The sequence below is a fragment of the Gorilla gorilla genome, chromosome 9 (genome assembly GCF_029281585.2).
Source record: "Gorilla gorilla gorilla isolate KB3781 chromosome 9, NHGRI_mGorGor1-v2.1_pri, whole genome shotgun sequence".
In the NCBI taxonomy this organism is placed as follows: Eukaryota; Metazoa; Chordata; class Mammalia; order Primates; family Hominidae; genus Gorilla; species Gorilla gorilla.
This window is the reverse complement of record NC_073233.2, coordinates 60,599,963-60,621,377: the sequence shown is the minus strand read 5'-3', so window position 1 is coordinate 60,621,377 and position 21,415 is coordinate 60,599,963.

Here is a 21,415-nt window from a genome sequence, read left to right as displayed (position 1 = left end):
CTCACGGAGTTGAACCTTCCTTTAGACAGAGTAGATTTGAAACCCTCTTTTTGTGGAATTTGCATTTGGAGATTTCAATCGCTTTGGGGCCAACTGTAGAAAAGGAAGTATCTTCCTATAAAAACTAGAGAGAATCATTCTCAGCAACCACTTGGTGATGTGTGCGTTCCACTCATAGAGTTTAACCTTTCTTTTCATTGAGCAGTTTGGAAACACTCTGTTTGTAAAATCTGCAAGTGGATATTTGGACCTCTCTGGGAATTTCGTTGGAAACGGGATTTCTGCATATAACGCTAGACAGAAGAATTCTCAGTAACTTCTTTGGGCTGCGTGTGTTCAACTCACGGAGTTGAACCTTCCTTTAGACAGAGCAGATATGAAGCCCTCTTTTTGTGGAATTTGCAAGTGGAGATTTCAAGCGCTTTGGGGCCAACGGTAGAAAAGGAAGTATCTTCCTATAAAAACTAGAGAGAATCATTCTCAGCAACCACTTGGTGATGTGTGCGTTCCACTCAGAGAGTTTAACCTTTCTTTTCATAGAGCAATTTGGAAACACTCTGTTTGTAATGTCTGTAAGTGGATATTTTGACCTTTCTGGGGATTTCGTTGGAAACGGGATTTCTGCCTATAACGCTAGACAGAAGAATTCTCAGTAACTTCTTTTGGCTGCGTGTGTTCAACTCACAGAGTTGAACCTTCCTTTAGACAGAGCAGATTTGAAACCCACTTTTTGTGGAATTTGCAAGTGGCGATTTCAAGCACTTTGGGGCCAACGGTAGAAAAGGAAATATCTTCGTATAAAAACTAGAGAGAATCATTCTCAGCAACCACTTGGTGATGTGCGCGTTCCACTCAGAGAGTTTAACCTTTCTCTTCATAGAGCAGTTTGGAAACACTCTGTTTGTAAAGTCTGCAAGTGGATATTTGGACCTCTCTGGGGATTTCGTTGGAAACGGGATTTCTGCATATAACGCTAGACAGAAGAATTGTCAGTAACTTCTTTGGGCTGCGTTTGTTCAACTCACAGAGTTGAACCTTCCTTCAGACAGAGCAGATATGAAACCCTCTTTTTGTGGAATTTGCAATTGGAGAATTCAAGCGCTTTGGGGCCATCGGGTAGAAAAGGATATATCTTCCTATAATAACTAGAGAGAATCATTCTCAGCAACCTCTTGGTGATGTGTGCGTTCCACTCACAGAGTTTAACCTTTCTTTTCATTGAGCAGTTTGGAAACACTCTGTTTGTAAAATCTGCAAGTGGATATTTGGACCTCTGTGGGGATTTCGTTGGAAAAGGGTTTTCTGCATATAATGCTAGACAGAATAATTCTCAGTAACTTCTTTGGGCTGCGTGTGTTCAACTCACGGAGTTGAGCCTTCCTTTAGACAGAGCAGATTTGAAACCCTCTTTTTGTGGAATTTGCAAGTGGAGATTTCAAGCGCTTTGGCGCAAACGGTAGAAAAGGAAATATCTTCCTATAAAAACTAGAGAGAATCATTCTCAGCAACCACTTGGTGATGTGTGCGTTCCACTCACAGAGTTTAACCATTCTTTTCATAGAGCAGTTTGGAAACATTCTGTTTGTAAAGTCTGCAAGTGGGTATTTGGACCTCTCTTTGGATTTCATTGGAAACGGGATTTCTGCATATAACGCTAGACAGAAGAATTCTCAGTAACTTCTTTGGGCTGCGTGTGTTCAACTCACAGAGTTGAACCTTCCTTCAGACAGAGCAGATTTGAAACCCTCTTTTTGTGGAATTTGCCAGTGGAGATTTCAAGCGCTTTGGGGCCAACGGTAGAAAAGGAAATATCTTCCTATAAAAACTAGAGAGAATCATTCTCAGCAACCACTTGGTGATGTGTGCGTTCCACTCAGAGAGTTTAACCTTTCTTTTCATAGAGCAGTTTGGAAACACTCTGTTTGTAAAGTCTGCAAGTGGATATTTGGACCTCTCTGGGGATTTCGTTGGAAACGGGATTTCTGCATATAGCGCTAGACAGAAGAATTCTCAATAACTTCTTTGGGCTGCGTGTGTTCAACTCACGGAGTTGAACCTTCCTTTAGACAGAGCAGATTTGAAACCGTCTTTTTGTGGAATTTGCAAGTGGAGATTTCAAGCGCTTTGGGGCCAACGGTAGAAAAGGAAATATCTTCCTATAAAAACTAGAGAGAATCATTCTCAGCAACTACATGGTGATGTGTGCGTTCTACTCACAGAGTTTAACCTTTCTTTTCATACAGTAGTTTGGAAACACTCTGTTTGTAAAGTCTGCAAGTGGAAATTTGGACCTCTCTGCGAATTTCGTTGGAAACGGGATTTCTGCATATAACGCTAGACAGAAGGATTCTCAGTAACTTTTTTGGGCTGTGTGTGTTCCACTCACGGAGTTGAACCTTCCTTTAGACAGAGCAGATTTGAAACCCCTTTTTTGTGGTATTTGCAAGTGGAGATTTCAAGCGCTTTGTGGACAACGGTAGAAAAGGAAATATCTTCCTATATAAACGAGAGAGAATCATTCTCAGCAACTACTTGGTGACGTGTGCGTTCCACTCACAGAGTTTCACCTTTCTTTTCATTGAGTAGTTTGGAAATACTCTGTTTGTAAAGTCTACAAGTGGATATTTGGACCTCTCTGGGGATTTCGTTGGAAACAGGATTTCTGCATATTACGCTAGACAGAAGAATTCTCAGTAACTTCTTTGGGCTGCGTGTGTTCAACTCACGGAGTTGAACCTTCCCTTAGACAGAGCAGATTTGCAACCCTCTTTTTGTGGAATTTGCAAGTGGAGAATTCCAGCGCTTGGTGGCCAACGGTAGAAAAGGAAATATCTTCCTATAAAAACTAGAGAGAATCATTCTCAGCAACCACTGGGTGACGTGTGCGTTCCACTCACAGAGTTTAACCTTTCTTTTCATAGAGCAGTTTGGAAACACTGTGTTTGTAGAGTCTGCAAGAGGATATTTGGACCTCTCTGGGGATTTCGTTGGAAACGGGATTTCTGCATATAACGCTAGACAGAAGAATTCTCAGTAACTTCTTTGTGCTGCGTGTGTTCAACCCACAGAGTTGAACCTTCCTTTTGACAGAGGAGATTTGCAACCCTCTTTTTGTGGAATTTGCAAGTGGAGATTTCAAGCGCATTGGGGCCAATGGTAGAAAAGGAAGTATCTTCCTATAAAAACTAGAGAGAATCATTCTCAGCAACCACTTGGTGATGTGTGCATTCCACTCACAGAGTTTAACCTTTCTTTTCATTGAGCAGTTTGGAAACACTCTCTTTGTAAAGTCTGCAAGTGGATATTTGGACCTCACTGGAGATTTCGTTGGAAACGGGATTTCTGCATATAAGGCTCGACAGAAGAATTCTCAATAACTTCTTTGGGCTGCGTGTGTTCAACTCACAGAGTTGAACCTTCCTTCAGACAGAGCAGATTTGAAACCTTCTTTATGTGGAATTTGCAAGTGGAGATTTCAAGCGCTTTGGGGCCAACGGTAGAAAAGGAAATATCTTCCTATAAAAACTAGAGAGAATCATTCTCAGCAACCACTTGGTGATGTGTGCGTTCCACTCAGAGAGTTTAACCTTTCTTTTCATAGAGCAGTTTGGAAACACTCTGTTTGTAAAGTCTGCAAGTGGATATTTGGACCTCTCTGGGGATTTCGTTGGAAACGGGATTTCTGCATATAACGCTACACAGAAGAATTCCCAGTAACTTCTTTGGGCTGCGTGTGTTCAACTCACAGAGTTGAACCTTCCTTTAGACAGAGTAGATTTGAAACCCTCTTTTTGTGGAATTTGCATTTGGAGATTTCAATCGCTTTGGGGCCAACTGTAGAAAAGGAGGTATCTTCCTATAAAAACTAGAGAGAATCATTCTCAGCAACCACTTGGTGATGTGTGCGTTCCACTCAGAGAGTTTAACCTTTCTTTTCATAGAGCAGTTTGGAAACACTCTGTTTGTAAAGTCCGCAAGTGGATATTTGGACCTCTCTGTGGATTTCGTTGGAAACGGGATTTCTGCAGGTAACGCTAGACAGAAGAATTCTCAGTAACTTCCTAGGGCTGCGTGTGTTCAACTCACGGAGTTGAACCTTCCTTTAGACAGAGCAGATTTGAAACCCTCTTTTTGTGGAATTTGCAAGTGGATATTTCCAGTGCTTTGGGACCAACGGTAGAAAAGGAAATATCTTCCTATAAAAACTAGAGAGAATCATTCTCAGCAACCACTTTGGGATGTGTGCGTTCCACCCACAGAGTTTAACCTTTCTTTTCATAGAGCAGTTTGGAAACACTCTGTTTGTAAAGTCTGGAAGTGGATATTTAGACCTCTGTGGGTATTTCGTGGGAAATGGGATTTCTGCATATAACGCTAGACAGAAGAATTCTCGGTAACTTCTTTGGGCTGCGTGTGTTCAACTCACAGAGTTGAACATTCATTTAGACAGAGCAGATTTGCAACCCTCTTTTTGTGGAATTTGCAAGTGGAGATTTCAAGCGCTTTGGGGCCAATGGTAGAGAAGGAAATATTTTCCTATAAAAACTAGAGAGAATCATTCTCAGCAACCACTTGGTGATGTGTGCGTTCCACTCACAGAGTTTAACCATTCTTTTCATAGAGCAGTTTTGAAACACTCTGTTTGTAATGTCTGCAAGTGGATATTTGGACCTCTCTGGGGACTTCGTTTGAAACGGGATTTGTGCATATAACGCTAGACAGATGAATTCTCAGTCTCTTCTTTTGGCTGCGTTTGTTCAACTCACAGAGTTGAACCTTCCTTTAGACAGAGCAGATTTGAAACCGTCTTTTTGTGGAATTTGCAAGTGGAGATTTCAAGCGCTTTGGGGCCAACGGTAGAAAAGGAAATATCTTCCTATAAAAACTAGAGAGAATCATTCTCAGCAACTACTTGGTGATGTGTGCGTTCTACTCACAGAGTTTAACCTTTCTTTTCATAGAGCAGTTTGGAAACACTCTGTTTGTAAAGTCTGAAAGTGGAAATTTGGACCTCTCTGCGAATTTCGTTGGAAACGGGATTTCTGCATATAACGCTAGACAGAAGGATTCTCAGTAACTTTTTTGGGCTGTGTGTGTTCCACTCACGGAGTTGAACCTTCCTTTAGACAGAGCAGATTTGAAACCCCTTTTTTGTGGTATTTGCAAGTGGAGATTTCAAGCGCTTTGTGGACAACGGTAGAAAAGGAAATATCTTCCTATATAAACGAGAGAGAATCATTCTCAGCAACTACTTGGTGACGTGTGCGTTCCACTCACAGAGTTTCACCTTTCTTTTCATTGAGTAGTTTGGAAATACTCTGTTTGTAAAGTCTGCAAGTGGATATTTGGACCTCTCTGGGGATTTCGTTGGAAACGGGATTTCTGCATATTACGCTAGACAGAAGAATTCTCAGTAACTTCTTTGGGCTGCGTGTGTTCAACTCACGGAGTTGAACCTTCCCTTAGACAGAGCAGATTTGCAACCCTCTTTTTGTGGAATTTGCAAGTGGAGAATTCCAGCGCTTGGTGGCCAACGGTAGAAAAGGAAATATCTTCCTATAAAAACTAGAGAGAATCATTCTCAGCAACCACTGGGTGACGTGTGCGTTCCACTCACAGAGTTTAACCTTTCTTTTCATAGAGCAGTTTGGAAACACTGTGTTTGTAGAGTCTGCAAGAGGATATTTGGACCTCTCTGGGGATTTCGTTGGAAACGGGATTTCTGCATATAACGCTAGACAGAAGAATTCTCAGTAACTTCTTTGTGCTGCGTTTGTTCAACCCACAGAGTTGAACCTTCCTTTTGACAGAGGAGATTTGCAACCCTCTTTTTGTGGAATTTGCAAGTGGAGATTTCAAGCGCATTGTGGCCAATGGTAGAAAAGGAAGTATCTTCCTATAAAAACTAGAGAGAATCATTCTCAGCAACCACTTGGTGATGTGTGCATTCCACTCACAGAGTTTAACCTTTCTTTTCATTGAGCAGTTTGGAAACACTCTCTTTGTAAAGTCTGCAAGTGGATATTTGGACCTCACTGGAGATTTCGTTGGAAACGGGATTTCTGCATGTAAGGCTCGACAGAAGAATTCTCAATAACATCTTTGGGCTGCGTGTGTTCAACTCACAGAGTTGAACCTTCCTTCAGACAGAGCAGATTTGAAACCTTCTTTATGTGGAATTTGCAAGTGGAGATTTCAAGCGCTTTGGGGCCAACGGTATAAAAGGAAATATCTTCCTATAAAAACTAGAGAGAATCATTCTCAGCAACCACTTGGTGATGTGTGCATTCCACTCACAGAGTTTAACCTTTCTTTTCATGGAGCAGTTTGGAAACACTCTGTTTGTAAAGTTTGCAAGTGAATATTTGGATCTCTCTGGGGATTTCATTGGAAACGGGATTTCTGCATATAACGCTAGACAGAAGAATTCTCAGTCACTTCTTTGGGCTGCGAGTGTTCAACTCACAGAGTTGAACCTTCCTTCAGACAGAGCAGATTTGAAACCCTGTTTTTGTGGAATTTGCAAGTGGAGATTTCCAGGGCTTTGTGGCCAACGGTAGAAAAGGAAATATCTCTGTATAAAAACTAGAGAGAATCATTCTCAGCAACCACTTGGTGATGTGTGCGTTCCACTCACAGAGTTTAACCTTTCTTATCATAGAGCAGTTTGGAAACACTCTGTTTGTAATGTCTGCAAGTGGATATTTGGACCTCTCTGGGGACTTCGTTTGAAACGGGATTTGTGCATATAACGCTAGACAGATGAATTCTCAGTCACTTCTTTTGGCTGCGTTTGTTCAACTCACAGAGTTGAACCTTCCTTTAGACAGAGCAGATTTGAAACCGTCTTTTTGTGGAATTTGCAAGTGGAGATTTCAAGCGCTTTGGGGCCAACGGTAGAAAAGGAAATATCTTCCCATAAAAACTAGAGAGAATCATTCTCAGCAACCACTTGGTGATGTGTGCGTTCCACTCACAGAGTTTAACCTTTCTTTTCATAGAGCAGTTTGGGAACACTCTGTTTGTAAAGTCTGCAAGTGGATATTTGGACTTCTCTGGGGATTTCGTTGGAAACGGGATTTCTGCATATAACGCTAGACAGAAGAATTCTCAGTAACTTCTTTGGGCTGCGTGTGTTCAACTCACAGAGTTGGACCTTCCTTCAGACAGAGCAGACTTGAAACCCTGTTTTTGTGGAATTTGCAAGTGGAGATTTCCAGCGCTTTTTGGACAACGGTAGAAAAGGAAATATCTTCCTATAAAAACTAGAGAGAATCATTCTCAGCAACCACTTCGTGATGTGTGCCTTCCACTCACAGAGTTTAACCTTTCTTTTCATTGAGTAGTTTGGAAACACTCTGTTTGTAAAGTCCGCAAGTGGATATTTGGACCTCTCTGGGGATTTCGTTGGAAACGGGATTTCTGAATATAACGCTAGACAGAAGAATTCTCAGTAACTTCTGTGGGCTACGTGTGTTCAACCCACGGAGTTGAACCTTCCTTTTGACAGAGCAGATTTGCAACTCTCTTTTTGTGGAATTTGCAAGTGGAGATTTCAAGCGTATTGGGTCCAACGGTAGAAAAGGAAGTATCTTCCTATAAAAACTAGAGAGAATCATTCTCAGCAACCACTTGGTTATGTGTGCGTTAAACTCACAGAGTTTAACCTTTCTTTTTATAGAGCAGTTTGGAAACACTCTGTAAAGTCTGCAAGTGGATATTTGGACCTCTCTGGGGATTTCGTTGGAAACGGGATTTCTGCATATAGCGCTAGACAGAAGAATTCTCAGTAACTTCTTTGGGCTGCGTGTGTTCAACTCACAGAGTTGAACCCTCCTTTAGACAGAGCAGATCTGAAACCCTCTTTTTGTGGAATTTGCAAGTGGAGATTTCAAGCGCTTTGGGGCCAACGGTAGAAAAGGAGATATCTTCCTATAAAAACTAGAGAGAATCATTCTCAGCAACCACTTGGTGATGTGTGCGTTCCACTCACAGACTTTAACCTTTCTTTTCATTGAGCAGTTTGGAAACACTCTGTTTGTAAAATCTGCAAGTGGATATTTGGACCTCTCTGGGGATTTCGTTGGAAACGGGATTTCTGCATATAACGCTAGACAGAAGAATTCTCAGTAACTTCTTTGGGCTGCGTGTGTTCAACTCACGGAGTTGAACCTTCCTTTAGACAGAGCAGATATGAAGCCCTCTTTTTGTGGAATTTGCAAGTGGAGATTTCAAGCGCTTTGGGGCCAAAGGTAGAAAAGGATATATCTTCCTATAAAAATTAGAGAGAATCATTCTCAGCAACTATTTGGTGATGTGTGCGTTCTACTCACAGAGTTTAACCTTTCTTTCATAGAGCAGTTTGGAAACACTCTGTTTGTTAAGTCTGCAAGTGGAAATTTGGACCTCTCTGCGAATTTCGTTGGAAACGGGATTTCTGCATATAACGCAAGACAGAAGGATTCTCAGTAACTTCTTTTTGCTGCGTGTGTTCAACTCACAGAGTTGAACCTTCCTTCAGACAGAGCAGATTTGAAACCCTCTTTTTGTGGAATTTGCAAGTGGAGATTTCAAGCGTATTGGGGCCAACGGTAGAAAAGGAAGTATCTTCCTATAAAAACTAGAGAGAATCATTCTCAGCAACCACTTGGTTATGTGTGCGTTAAACTCACAGAGTTTAACCTTTCTTTTTATAGAGCAGTTTGGAAACACTCTGTTTGTAAAGTCTGCAAGTGGATATTTGGACCTCTCTGGGGATTTCGTTGGAAACGGGTTTTCTGCATATAGCGCTAGACAGAAGAATTCTCAGTAACTTCTTTGGGCTGCATGTGTTCAACTCACAGAGTGGAACCCTCCTTCAGACAGAGCAGATCTGAAACCCTCTTTTTGTGGAATTTGCAAGTGGAGATTTCAAGCGCTTTGGGGCCAACGGTAGAAAAGGAGATATCTTCCTATAAAAACTAGAGAGAATCATTCTCAGCAACCACTTGGTGATGTGTGCGTTCCACTCACAGACTTTAACCTTTCTTTTCATTGAGCAGTTTGGAAACACTCTGTTTGTAAAATCTGCAAGTGGATATTTGGACCTCTCTGGGGATTTCGTTGGAAACGGGATTTCTGCATATAACGCTAGACAGAAGAATTCTCAGTAACTTCTTTGGGCTGCGTGTGTTCAACTCACGGAGTTGAACCTTCCTTTAGACAGAGCAGATATGAAGCCCTCTTTTTGTGGGATTTGCAAGTGGAGATTTCAAGCGCTTTGGGGCCAATGGTAGAAAAGGAAATATCTTCCTATAAAAATTAGAGAGAATCATTCTCAGCAACTATTTGGTGATGTGTGCGTTCTACTCACAGAGTTTAACCTTTCTTTTCATAGAGCAGTTTGGAAACACTCTGTTTGTTAAGTCTGCAAGTGGAAATTTGGACCTCTCTGCGAATTTCGTTGGAAACGGGATTTCTGCATATAACGCAAGACAGAAGGATTCTCAGTAACTTCTTTTTGCTGCGTGTGTTCAACTCACAGAGTTGAACCTTCCTTCAGACAGAGCAGATTTGAAACCCTCTTTTTGTGGAATTTGCAAGTGGAGATTTCAAGCGCTTTGGGGCCAACGGTAGAAAAGGATATATCTTCCTATAATAACTAGAGAGAATCATTCTCAGCAACCTCTTGGTGATGTGTGCGTTCCACTCACAGAGTTTAACCTTTCTTTTCATTGAGAAGTTTGGAAACACTCTGTTTGTAAAATCTGCAAGTGGATATTTGGACCTCTCTGGGGATTTCGTTGGAAAAGGGTTTTCTGCATATAATGCTAGACAGAATAATTCTCAGTAACTTCTTTGGGCTGCGTGTCTTCAACTCACGGAGTTGAACCTTCCTTTAGACAGAGCAGATTTGAAACCCTCTTTTTGTGGAATTTGCAAGTGGAGATTTCAAGCGCTTTGGCGCAAACGGTAGAAAAGGAAATATCTTCCTATAAAAACTAGAGAGAATCATTCTCAGCAACCACTTGGTGATGTGTGCGTTCCACTCAGAGAGTTTAACCTTTCTTTTCATAGAGCAGTTTGGAAACACTCTGTTTGTAAAGTCTGCAAGTGGATATTTGGACCTCTCTAGGGATTTCGTTGGAAACGGGATTTCTGCATATAACGCTACACAGAAGAATTCTCAGTAACTTCTTTGGGCTGCGTGTGTTCAACTCACAGAGTTGAACCTTCCTTTAGACAGAGTAGATTTGAAACCCTCTTTTTGTGGAATTTGCATTTGGAGATTTCAATCGCTTTGGGGCCAACTGTAGAAAAGGAAGTATCTTCCTATAAAAACTAGAGAGAATCATTCTCAGCAACCACTTGGTGATGTGTGCGTTCCACTCATAGAGTTTAACCTTTCTTTTCATTGAGCAGTTTGGAAACACTCTGTTTGTAAAATCTGCAAGTGGATATTTGGACCTCTCTGGGAATTTCGTTGGAAACGGGATTTCTGCATATAACGCTAGACAGAAGAATTCTCAGTAACTTCTTAGGGCTGCGTGTGTTCAACTCACGGAGTTGAACCTTCCTTTAGACAGAGCAGATATGAAGCCCTCTTTTTGTGGAATTTGCAAGTGGAGATTTCAAGCGCTTTGGGGCCAACGGTAGAAAAGGAAATAACTTCCTATAAAAACTAGAGAGAATCATTCTCAGCAACCGCTTGGTGATGTGAGCGTTCCACTCCCAGAGTTTAACCTTCATTTTCATAGAGCAGTTTGGAAACACTCTGTTTTTAAAGTCTGCAAGTGGATATTTGGACCTCTCTGGGGATTTCGTGGGAAACGGGATTTGTGCATATAACGCTAGACAGAAGAATTCTCAGTAACTTCTTTCTGCTGTGTGTGTTCAACTCACAGAGTTGAACCTTCCTTCAGACAGAGCAGATATGAAACCCTCTTTTTGTGGAATTTGCAATTGGAGAATTCAAGCGCTTTGGGGCCATCGGGTAGAAAAGGATATATCTTCCTATAATAACTAGAGAGAATCATTCTCAGCAACCTCTTGGTGATGTGTGCGTTCCACTCACAGAGTTTAACCTTTCTTTTCATTGAGCAGTTTGGAAACACTCTGTTTGTAAAATCTGCAAGTGGATATTTGGACCTCTCTGGGGATTTCGTTGGAAAAGGGTTTTCTGCATATAATGCTAGACAGAATAATTCTCAGTAACTTCTTTGGGCTGCGTGTGTTCAACTCATGGAGTTGAACCTTCCTTTAGACAGAGCAGATTTGAAACCCTCTTTTTGTGGAATTTGCAAGTGGAGATTTCAAGCGCTTTGGCGCTATCGGTAGAAAAGGAAATATCTTCCTATAAAAACTAGAGAGAATCATTCTCAGCAACCACTTGGTGATGTGTGCGTTCCACTCACAGAGTTTAACCATTCTTTTCATAGAGCAGTTTGGAAACATTCTGTTTGTAAAGTCTGCAAGTGGGTATTTGGACCTCTCTTTGGATTTCATTGGAAACGGGATTTCTGCATATAACGCTAGACAGAAGAATTCTCAGTAACTTCTTTGGGCTGCGTGTGTTCAACTCACAGAGTTGAACCTTCCTTCAGACAGAGTAGATTTGAAACCCTCTTTTTGTGGAATTTGCATTTGGAGATTTCAATCGCTTTGGGGCCAACTGTAGAAAAGGAAGTATCTTCCTATAAAAACTAGAGAGAATCATTCTCAGCAACCACTTGGTGATGTGTGCGTTCCACTCACACAGTTTAACCTTTCTTTTCATAGAGCAATTTGGAAACACTCTGTTTGTAATGTCTGTAAGTGGATATTTTGACCTTTCTGGGGATTTCGTTGGAAACGGGATTTCTGCCTATAACGCTAGACAGAAGAATTCTCAGTAACTTCTTTTGGCTGCGTGTGTTCAACTCACAGAGTTGAACCTTCCTTTAGACAGAGCAGATTTGAAACCCTCTTTTTGTGGAATTTGCAAGTGGCGATTTCAAGCACTTTGGGGGCAACGGTAGAAAAGGAAATATCTTCGTATAAAAACTAGAGAGAATCATTCTCAGCAACCACTTGGTGATGTGTGCGTTCCACTCAGAGAGTTTAACCTTTCTCTTCATAGAGCAGTTTGGAAACACTCTGTTTGTAAAGTCTGCAAGTGGATATTTGGACCTCTCTGGGGATTTCGTTGGAAACGGGATTTCTGCATATAACGCTAGACAGAAGAATTGTCAGTAACTTCTTTGGGCTGCGTTTGTTCAACTCACAGAGTTGAACCTTCCTTTAGACAGAGCAGATTTGAAACCCTCTTTTTGTGGAATTTGCAAGTGGAGATTTCAAGCGCTTTGGGGCCAATGGTAGAAAAGGAAATATCTTCCTATCAAAACTAGAGAGAATCATTCTCATCAACCACTTGGTGATGTGTGCGTTCCACTCAGAGAGTTTAACCTTTCTTTTCATAGAGCAGTTTGGAAACACTCTGTTTGTATAGTCTGCAAGTGGATATTTGGACCTCTCTGGGGATTTCGTTGGAAACGGGATTTCTGCACATAACACTAGACAGAAGAATTCTCAGTAACTTCTTTGGGCTGCGTGTGTTCAACTCACAGAGTTGAACCTTCCTTTAGACAGAGCAGATTTGAAACCCTCTTTTTGTGGAATTTGCAGGTGGAGATTTCAAGCGCTTTGGGGCCAACGGTAGAAAAGAAAATATCTTCCTATAAAAACTAGAGAGAATCATTCTCAGCAACCACTTGGTGATGTGTGCGTTCTACTCACAGAGTTTAACCTTTCTTTTCATAGAGCAGTTTGGAAACACTCTGTTTGTAAAGTCCGCAAGTGGATATTTGGACCTCTCTGGGGATTTCGTTGGAAACGGGATTTCTGCAGGTAACGCTAGACAGAAGAATTCTCAGTAACTTCCTAGGGCTGCGTGTGTTCAACTCACGGAGTTGAACCTTCCTTTAGACAGAGCAGATTTGAAACCCTCTTTTTGTGGAATTTGCAAGTGGATATTTCCAGTGCTTTGGGACCAACGGTAGAAAAGGAAATATCTTCCTATAAAAACTAGAGAGAATCATTCTCAGCAACCACTTTGGGATGTGTGCGTTCCACCCACAGAGTTTAACCTTTCTTTTCATAGAGCAGTTTGGAAACACTCTGTTTGTAAAGTCTGGAAGTGGATATTTAGACCTCTGTGGGTATTTCGTGGGAAATGGGATTTCTGCATATAACGCTAGACAGAAGAATTCTCGGTAACTTCTTTGGGCTGCGTGTGTTCAACTCACAGAGTTGAACATTCATTTAGACAGAGCAGATTTGCAACCCTCTTTTTGTGGAATTTGCAAGTGGAGATTTCAAGCGCTTTGGGGCCAATGGTAGAGAAGGAAATATTTTCCTATAAAAACTAGAGAGAATCATTCTCAGCAACCACTTGGTGATGTGTGCGTTCCACTCACAGAGTTTAACCTTTCTTTTCATAGAGCAGTTTTGAAACACTCTGTTTGTAATGTCTGCAAGTGGATATTTGGACCTCTCTGGGGACTTCGTTTGAAACGGGATTTGTGCATATAACGCTAGACAGATGAATTCTCAGTCTCTTCTTTTGGCTGCGTTTGTTCAACTCACAGAGTTGAACCTTCCTTTAGACAGAGCAGATTTGAAACCGTCTTTTTGTGGAATTTGCAAGTGGAGATTTCAAGCGCTTTGGGGCCAACGGTAGAAAAGGAAATATCTTCCTATAAAAACTAGAGAGAATCATTCTCAGCAACTACTTGGTGATGTGTGCGTTCTACTCACAGAGTTTAACCTTTCTTTTCATAGAGCAGTTTGGAAACACTCTGTTTGTAAAGTCTGCAAGTGGAAATTTGGACCTCTCTGCGAATTTCGTTGGAAACGGGATTTCTGCATATAACGCTAGACAGAAGGATTCTCAGTAACTTTTTTGGGCTGTGTGTGTTCCACTCACGGAGTTGAACCTTCCCTTAGACAGAGCAGATTTGAAACCCCTTTTTTGTGGTATTTGCAAGTGGAGATTTCAAGCGCTTTGTGGACAACGGTAGAAAAGGAAATATCTTCCTATATAAACGAGAGAGAATCATTCTCAGCAACTACTTGGTGACGTGTGCGTTCCACTCACAGAGTTTCACCTTTCTTTTCATTGAGTAGTTTGGAAATACTCTGTTTGTAAAGTCTGCAAGTGGATATTTGGACCTCTCTGGGGATTTCGTTGGAAACGGGATTTCTGCATATTACGCTAGACAGAAGAATTCTCAGTAACTTCTTTGGGCTGCGTGTGTTCAACTCACGGAGTTGAACCTTCCCTTAGACAGAGCAGATTTGCAACCCTCTTTTTGTGGAATTTGCAAGTGGAGAATTCCAGCGCTTGGTGGCCAACGGTAGAAAAGGAAATATCTTCCTATAAAAACTAGAGAGAATCATTCTCAGCAACCACTGGGTGACGTGTGCGTTCCACTCACAGAGTTTAACCTTTCTTTTCATAGAGCAGTTTGGAAACACTGTGTTTGTAGAGTCTGCAAGAGGATATTTGGACCTCTCTGGGGATTTCGTTGGAAACGGGATTTCTGCATATAACGCTAGACAGAAGAATTCTCAGTAACTTCTTTGTGCTGCGTGTGTTCAACCCACAGAGTTGAACCTTCCTTTTGACAGAGGAGATTTGCAACCCTCTTTTTGTGGAATTTGCAAGTGGAGATTTCAAGAGCATTGGGGCCAATGGTAGAAAAGGAAGTATCTTCCTATAAAAACTAGAGAGAATCATTCTCAGCAACCACTTGGTGATGTGTGCATTCCACTCACAGAGTTTAACCTTTCTTTTCATTGAGCAGTTTGGAAACACTCTCTTTGTAAAGTCTGCAAGTGGATATTTGGACCTCACTGGAGATTTCGTTGGAAACGGGATTTCTGCATGTAAGGCTCGACAGAAGAATTCTCAATAACTTCTTTGGGCTGCGTGTGTTCAACTCACAGAGTTGAACCTTCCTTCAGACAGAGCAGATTTGAAACCTTCTTTATGTGGAATTTGCAAGTGGAGATTTCAAGCGCTTTGGGGCCAACGGTAGAAAAGGAAATATCTTCCTATAAAAACTAGAGAGAATCATTCTCAGCAACCACTTGGTGATGTGTGCATTCCACTCACAGAGTTTAACCTTTCTTTTCATGGAGCAGTTTGGAAACACTCTGTTTGTAAAGTCTGCAAGTGAATATTTGGATCTCTCTGGGGATTTCATTGGAAACGGGATTTCTGCATATAACGCTAGACAGAAGAATTCTCAGTCACTTCTTTGGGCTGCGAGTGTTCAACTCACAGAGTTGAACCTTCCTTCAGACAGAGCAGATTTGAAACCCTGTTTTTGTGGAATTTGCAAGTGGAGATTTCCAGGGCTTTGTGGCCAACGGTAGAAAAGGAAATATCTCTGTATAAAAACTAGAGAGAATCATTCTCAGCAACCACTTGGTGATGTGTGCGTTCCACTCACAGAGTTTAACCTTTCTTATCATAGAGCAGTTTGGAAACACTCTGTTTGTAATGTCTGCAAGTGGATATTTGGACCTCTCTGGGGACTTCGTTTGAAACGGGATTTGTGCATATAACGCTAGACAGATGAATTCTCAGTCACTTCTTTTGGCTGCGTTTGTTCAACTCACAGAGTTGAACCTTCCTTTAGACAGAGCAGATTTGAAACCGTCTTTTTGTGGAATTTGCAAGTGGAGATTTCAAGCGCTTTGGGGCCAACGGTAGAAAAGGAAATATCTTCCTATAAAAACTAGAGAGAATCATTCTCAGCAACTACTTGGTGATGTGTGCGTTCTACTCACAGAGTTTAAACTTTCTTTTCATAGAGCAGTTTGGAAACACTCTGTTTGTAAAGTCTGCAAGTGGAAATTTGGACCTCTCTGCGAATTTCGTTGGAAACGGGATTTCTGCATATAACGCTAGACAGAAGGATTCTCAGTAACTTTTTTGGGCTGTGTGTGTTCCACTCACGGAGTTGAACCTTCCTTTAGACAGAGCAGATTTGAAACCCCTTTTTTGTGGTATTTGCAAGTGGAGATTTCAAGCGCTTTGTGGACAACGGTAGAAAAGGAAATATCTTCCTATATAAACGAGAGAGAATCATTCTCAGCAACTACTTGGTGACGTGTGCGTTCCACTCACAGAGTTTCACCTTTCTTTTCATTGAGTAGTTTGGAAATACTCTGTTTGTAAAGTCTGCAAGTGGATATTTGGACCTCTCTGGGGATTTCGTTGGAAACGGGATTTCTGCATATTACGCTAGACAGAAGAATTCTCAGTAACTTCTTTGGGCTGCGTGTGTTCAACTCACGGAGTTGAACCTTCCCTTAGACAGAGCAGATTTGCAACCCTGTTTTTGTGGAATTTGCAAGTGGAGAATTCCAGCGCTTGGTGGCCAACGGTAGAAAAGGAAATATCTTCCTATAAAAACTACAGAGAATCATTCTCAGCAACCACTTGGTGATGTGTGCGTTCCACTCAGAGAGTTTAACCTTTCTTTTCATAGAGCAGTTTGGAAACACTCTGTTTGTAAAGTCTGCAAGTGGATATTTGGACCTCTCTAGGGATTTCGTTGGAAACGGGATTTCTGCATATAACGCTACACAGAAGAATTCTCAGTAACTTCTTTGGGCTGCGTGTGTTCAACTCACAGAGTTGAACCTTCCTTAAGACAGAGTAGATTTGAAACCCTCTTTTTGTGGAATTTGCATTTGGAGATTTCAATCGCTTTGGGGCCAACTGTAGAAAAGGAAGTATCTTCCTATAAAAACTAGAGAGAATCATTCTCAGCAACCACTTGGTGATGTGTGCGTTCCACTCATAGAGTTTAACCTTTCTTTTCATTGAGCAGTTTGGAAACACTCTGTTTGTAAAATCTGCAAGTGGATATTTGGACCTCTCTGGGAATTTCGTTGGAAACGGGATTTCTGCATATAACGCTAGACAGAAGAATTCTCAGTAACTTCTTTGGGCTGCGTGTGTTCAACTCACGGAGTTGAACCTTCCTTTAGACAGAGCAGATATGAAGCCCTCTTTTTGTGGAATTTGCAAGTGGAGATTTCAAGGGCTTTGGGGCCAACGGTAGAAAAGGAAATAACTTCCTATAAAAACTAGAGAGAATCATTCTCAGCAACCGCTTGGTGATGTGTGCATTCCACTCCCAGAGTTTAACCTTCCTTTTCATAGAGCAGTTTGGAAACACTCTGTTTTTAAAGTCTGCAAGTGGATATTTGGACCTCTCTGGGGATTTCGTGGGAAACGGGATTTGTGCATATAACGCTAGACAGAAGAATTCTCAGTAACTTCTTTCTGCTGCGTGTGTTCAACTCACAGAGTTGAACCTTCCTTCAGACAGAGCAGATATGAAACCCTCTTTTTGTGGAATTTGCAATTGGAGAATTCAAGCGCTTTGGTACCATCGGGTAGAAAAGGATATATCTTCCTATAATAACTAGAGAGAATCATTCTCAGCAACCTCTTGGTGATGTGTGCGTTCCACTCACAGAGTTTAACCTTTCTTTTCATTGAGCAGTTTGGAAACACTCTGTTTGTAAAATCTGCAAGTGGATATTTGGACCTCTCTGGGGATTTCGTTGGAAAAGGGTTTTCTGCATATAACGCTAGACAGAATAATTCTCAGTAACTTCTTTGGGCTGCGTGTGTTCAACTCACAGAGTTGAACCTTCCTTTAGACAGAGTAGATTTGCAACCCTCTTTTTGTGGAATTTGCAAGTGGAGATTTCAAGCGCATTGGGGCCAACGGTAGAAAAGGAAGTATGTTCCTATGAAAACTAGAGAGAATCATTCTCAGCAAGCACTTGGTGATGTGTGCATTCCACTCACAGAGTTTAACCTTTCTTTTTATAGAGCAGTTTGAAAACACTCTGTTTGTAAAGTCTGCAAGTGGATATTTGGACCTCTCTGGGGATTTCGTGGGAAACGGGATTTCTGCATATAACACTAGACAGAAGAATTCTCAGTAACTTCTTTGGGATGCGTGTGTTCAACTCACGGAGTTGAACCTTCCTTTAGACAGAGCAGATTTGAAACCCTCTTTTTGTGGAATTTGCAAGTGGAGATTTGCAGCGCTTTGGGGCCAACGGTAGAAAAGGAAATATCTTCCTATAAAAACTAGAGAGAATCATTCTCAGCAACCACTTGGTGATGTGTGCATTCCACTCAGAGAGTTTAACCTTAATTTTCATTGAGCAGTTTGGAAACACTCTGTTTGTAAAGTCTGCAAGTGGATATTTTGACCTCTCTGGAGATTTTGTTGTTAACGGGATTTCTAAATATAAGGCTCGACAGAAGAATTCTCAGTAACTTCTTTGGGCTGCGTGTGTTCAACTCACAGAGTTGAACCCTCCTTCAGACAGAGCAGATTTGAAACCTTCTTTTCGTGGAATTTGCAAGTGGAGATTTCAAGCGCTTTGGGGCCAACGGTAGAAAAGGAAATATCTCTGTATAAAAACTAGAGAGAATCATTCTCAGCAACCACTTGGTGATGTGTGCGTTCCACTCACAGAGTTTAACCTTTCTTTTCATAGAGCAGTTTGGGAACACTCTGTTTGTAATGTCTGCAAGTGGATATTTGGACCTCTCTGGGGATTTCGTTGGAAACGGGATTTCTGCATATAACCCTAGACAGAAGAATTCTCAGTAACTTCTTTGGGCTGCGTGTGTTCAACTCACAGAGTTGGACCTTCTTCAGACAGAGCAGACTTGAAACCCTGTTTTTGTGGAATTTGCAAGTGGAGATTTCCAGCGCTTTTTGGACAACGGTAGAAAAGGAAATATCTTCCTATAAAAACTAGAGAGAATCATTCTCAGCAACCACTTGGTGATGTGTGCGTTCCACTCACAGAGTTTAACCTTTCTTTTCATTGAGCAGTTTGGAAACACTCTGTTTATAAAATCTGCAAGTGGATATTTGGACATCTCTGGGAATTTCGTTGGAAACGGGATTTCTGTATATAACGCTAGACAGAAGAATTCTCAGTAACTTCTTTGGGCTGCGTGTGTTCAACTCACGGAGTTGAACCTTCCTTTAGACAGAGCAGATATGAAGCCCTCTTTTTGTGAAATTTGCAATTGGAGATTTCAAGCGCTTTGGGGCCAACGGTAGAAAAGGAAATAACTTCCTATAAAAACTAGAGAGAATCATTCTCAGCAACCGCTTGGTGATGTGTGCGTTCCACTCCCAGAGTTTAACCTTCCTTTTCATAGAGCAGTTTGGAAACACTCTCTTTTTTAAAGTCTGCAAGTGGATATTTGGACCTCTCTGGGGATTTCGTGGGAAACGGGATTTGTGCATATAACGCTAGACAGAAGAATTCTCAGTAACTTCTTTCTGCTGCGTGTGTTCAACTCACAGAGTTGAACCTTCCTTCAGACAGAGCAGATATGAAACCCTCTTTTTGTGGAATTTGCAATTGGAGAATTCAAGCGCTTTGGGGCCATCGGGTAGAAAAGGATATATCTTCCTATAATAACTAGAGAGAATCATTCTCAGCAACCTCTTGGTGATGTGTGCGTTCCACTCACAGAGTTTAACCTTTCTTTTCATTGAGCAGTTTGGAAACACTCTGTTTGTAAAATCTGCAAGTGGATATTTGGACCTCTGTGGGGATTTCGTTGGAAAAGGGTTTTCTGCATATAATGCTAGACAGAATAATTCTCAGTAACTTCTTTGGGCTGCGTGTCTTCAACTCACGGAGTTGAACCTTCCTTTAGACAGAGCAGATTTGAAACCCTCTTTTTGTGGAATTTGCAAGTGGAGATTTCAAGCGCTTTGGCGCAAACGGTAGAAAAGGAAATATCTTCCTATAAAAACTAGAGAGAATCATTCTCAGCAACCACTTGGTGATGTGTGCGTTCCACTCACAGAGTTTAACCATTCTTTTCATAGAGCAGTTTGGAAACATTCTGTTTGTAAAGTCTGCAAGTGGGTATTTGGACCTCTCTTTGGATTTCATTGGAAACGGGATTTCTGCATATAACGCTAGACAGAAGAATTCTCAGTAACTTCTTTGGGCTGCGTGTGTTCAACTCACAGCGTTGAACCTTCCTTCAGACAGAGCAGATTTGAAACCCTCTTTTTGTGGAATTTGCCAGTGGAGATTTCAAGCGCTTTGGGGCCAACGGTAGAAAAGGAAATATCTTCCTATAAAAACTACAGAGAATCATTCTCAGCAACCACTTGGTGATGTGTGCGTTCCACTCAGAGAGTTTAACGTTTGTTTTCATAGAGCAGTTTGGAAACACTCTGTTTGTAAAGTCCGCAAGTGGATATTTGGACCTCTCTGGGGATTTCGTTGGAAACGAGATTTCTGAATATAACGCTAGACAGAAGAATTCTCAGTAACTTCTGTGGGCTGCGTGTGTTCAACCCACGGAGTTGAACCTTCCTTTTGACAGAGCAGATTTGCAACCCTCTTTTTGTGGAATTTGCAAGTGGAGATTTCAAGCGTATTGGGGCCAACGGTAGAAAAGGAAGTATCTTCCTATAAAAACTAGAGAGAATCATTCTCAGCAACCACTTGGTTATGTGTGCGTTAAACTCACAGAGTTTAACCTTTCTTTTTATAGAGCAGTTTGGAAACACTCTGTTTGTAAAGTCTGCAAGTGGATATTTGGACCTCTCTGGGGATTTCGTTGGAAACGGGATTTCTGCATATAGCGCTAGACAGAAGAATTCTCAGTAACTTCTTTGGGCTGTGTGTGTTCAACTCACAGAGTTGAACCCTCCTTTAGACAGAGCAGATCTGAAACCCTCTTTTTGTGGAATTTGCAAGTGGAGATTTCAAGCGCTTTGGGGCCAACGGTAGAAAAGGAGATATCTTCCTATAAAAACTAGAGAGAATCATTCTCAGCAACCACTTGGTGATGTGTGCGTTCCACTCACAGACTTTAACCTTTCTTTTCATTGAGCAGTTTGGAAACACTCTGTTTATAAAATCTGCAAGTGGATATTTGGACCTCTCTGGGGATTTCTTTGGAAACCGGATTTCTGCATATAACCCAAGACAGAAGAATTCTCAGTAACTTCTTTGGGCTGCGTGTGTTCAACTCACGGAGTTGAACCTTCCTTTAGACAGAGCAGATATGAAGCCCTCTTTTTGTGGAATTTGCAAGTGGAGATTTCAAGCGCTTTGGGGCCAAAGGTAGAAAAGGATATATCTTCCTATAAAAATTAGAGAGAATCATTCTCAGCAACTATTTGGTGATGTGTGCGTTCTACTCACAGAGTTTAACCTTTCTTTCATAGAGCAGTTTGGAAACACTCTGTTTGTTAAGTCTGCAAGTGGAAATTTGGACCTCTCTGCGAATTTCGTTGGAAACGGGATTTCTGCATATAACGCAAGACAGAAGGATTCTCAGTAACTTCTTTTTGCTGCGTGTGTT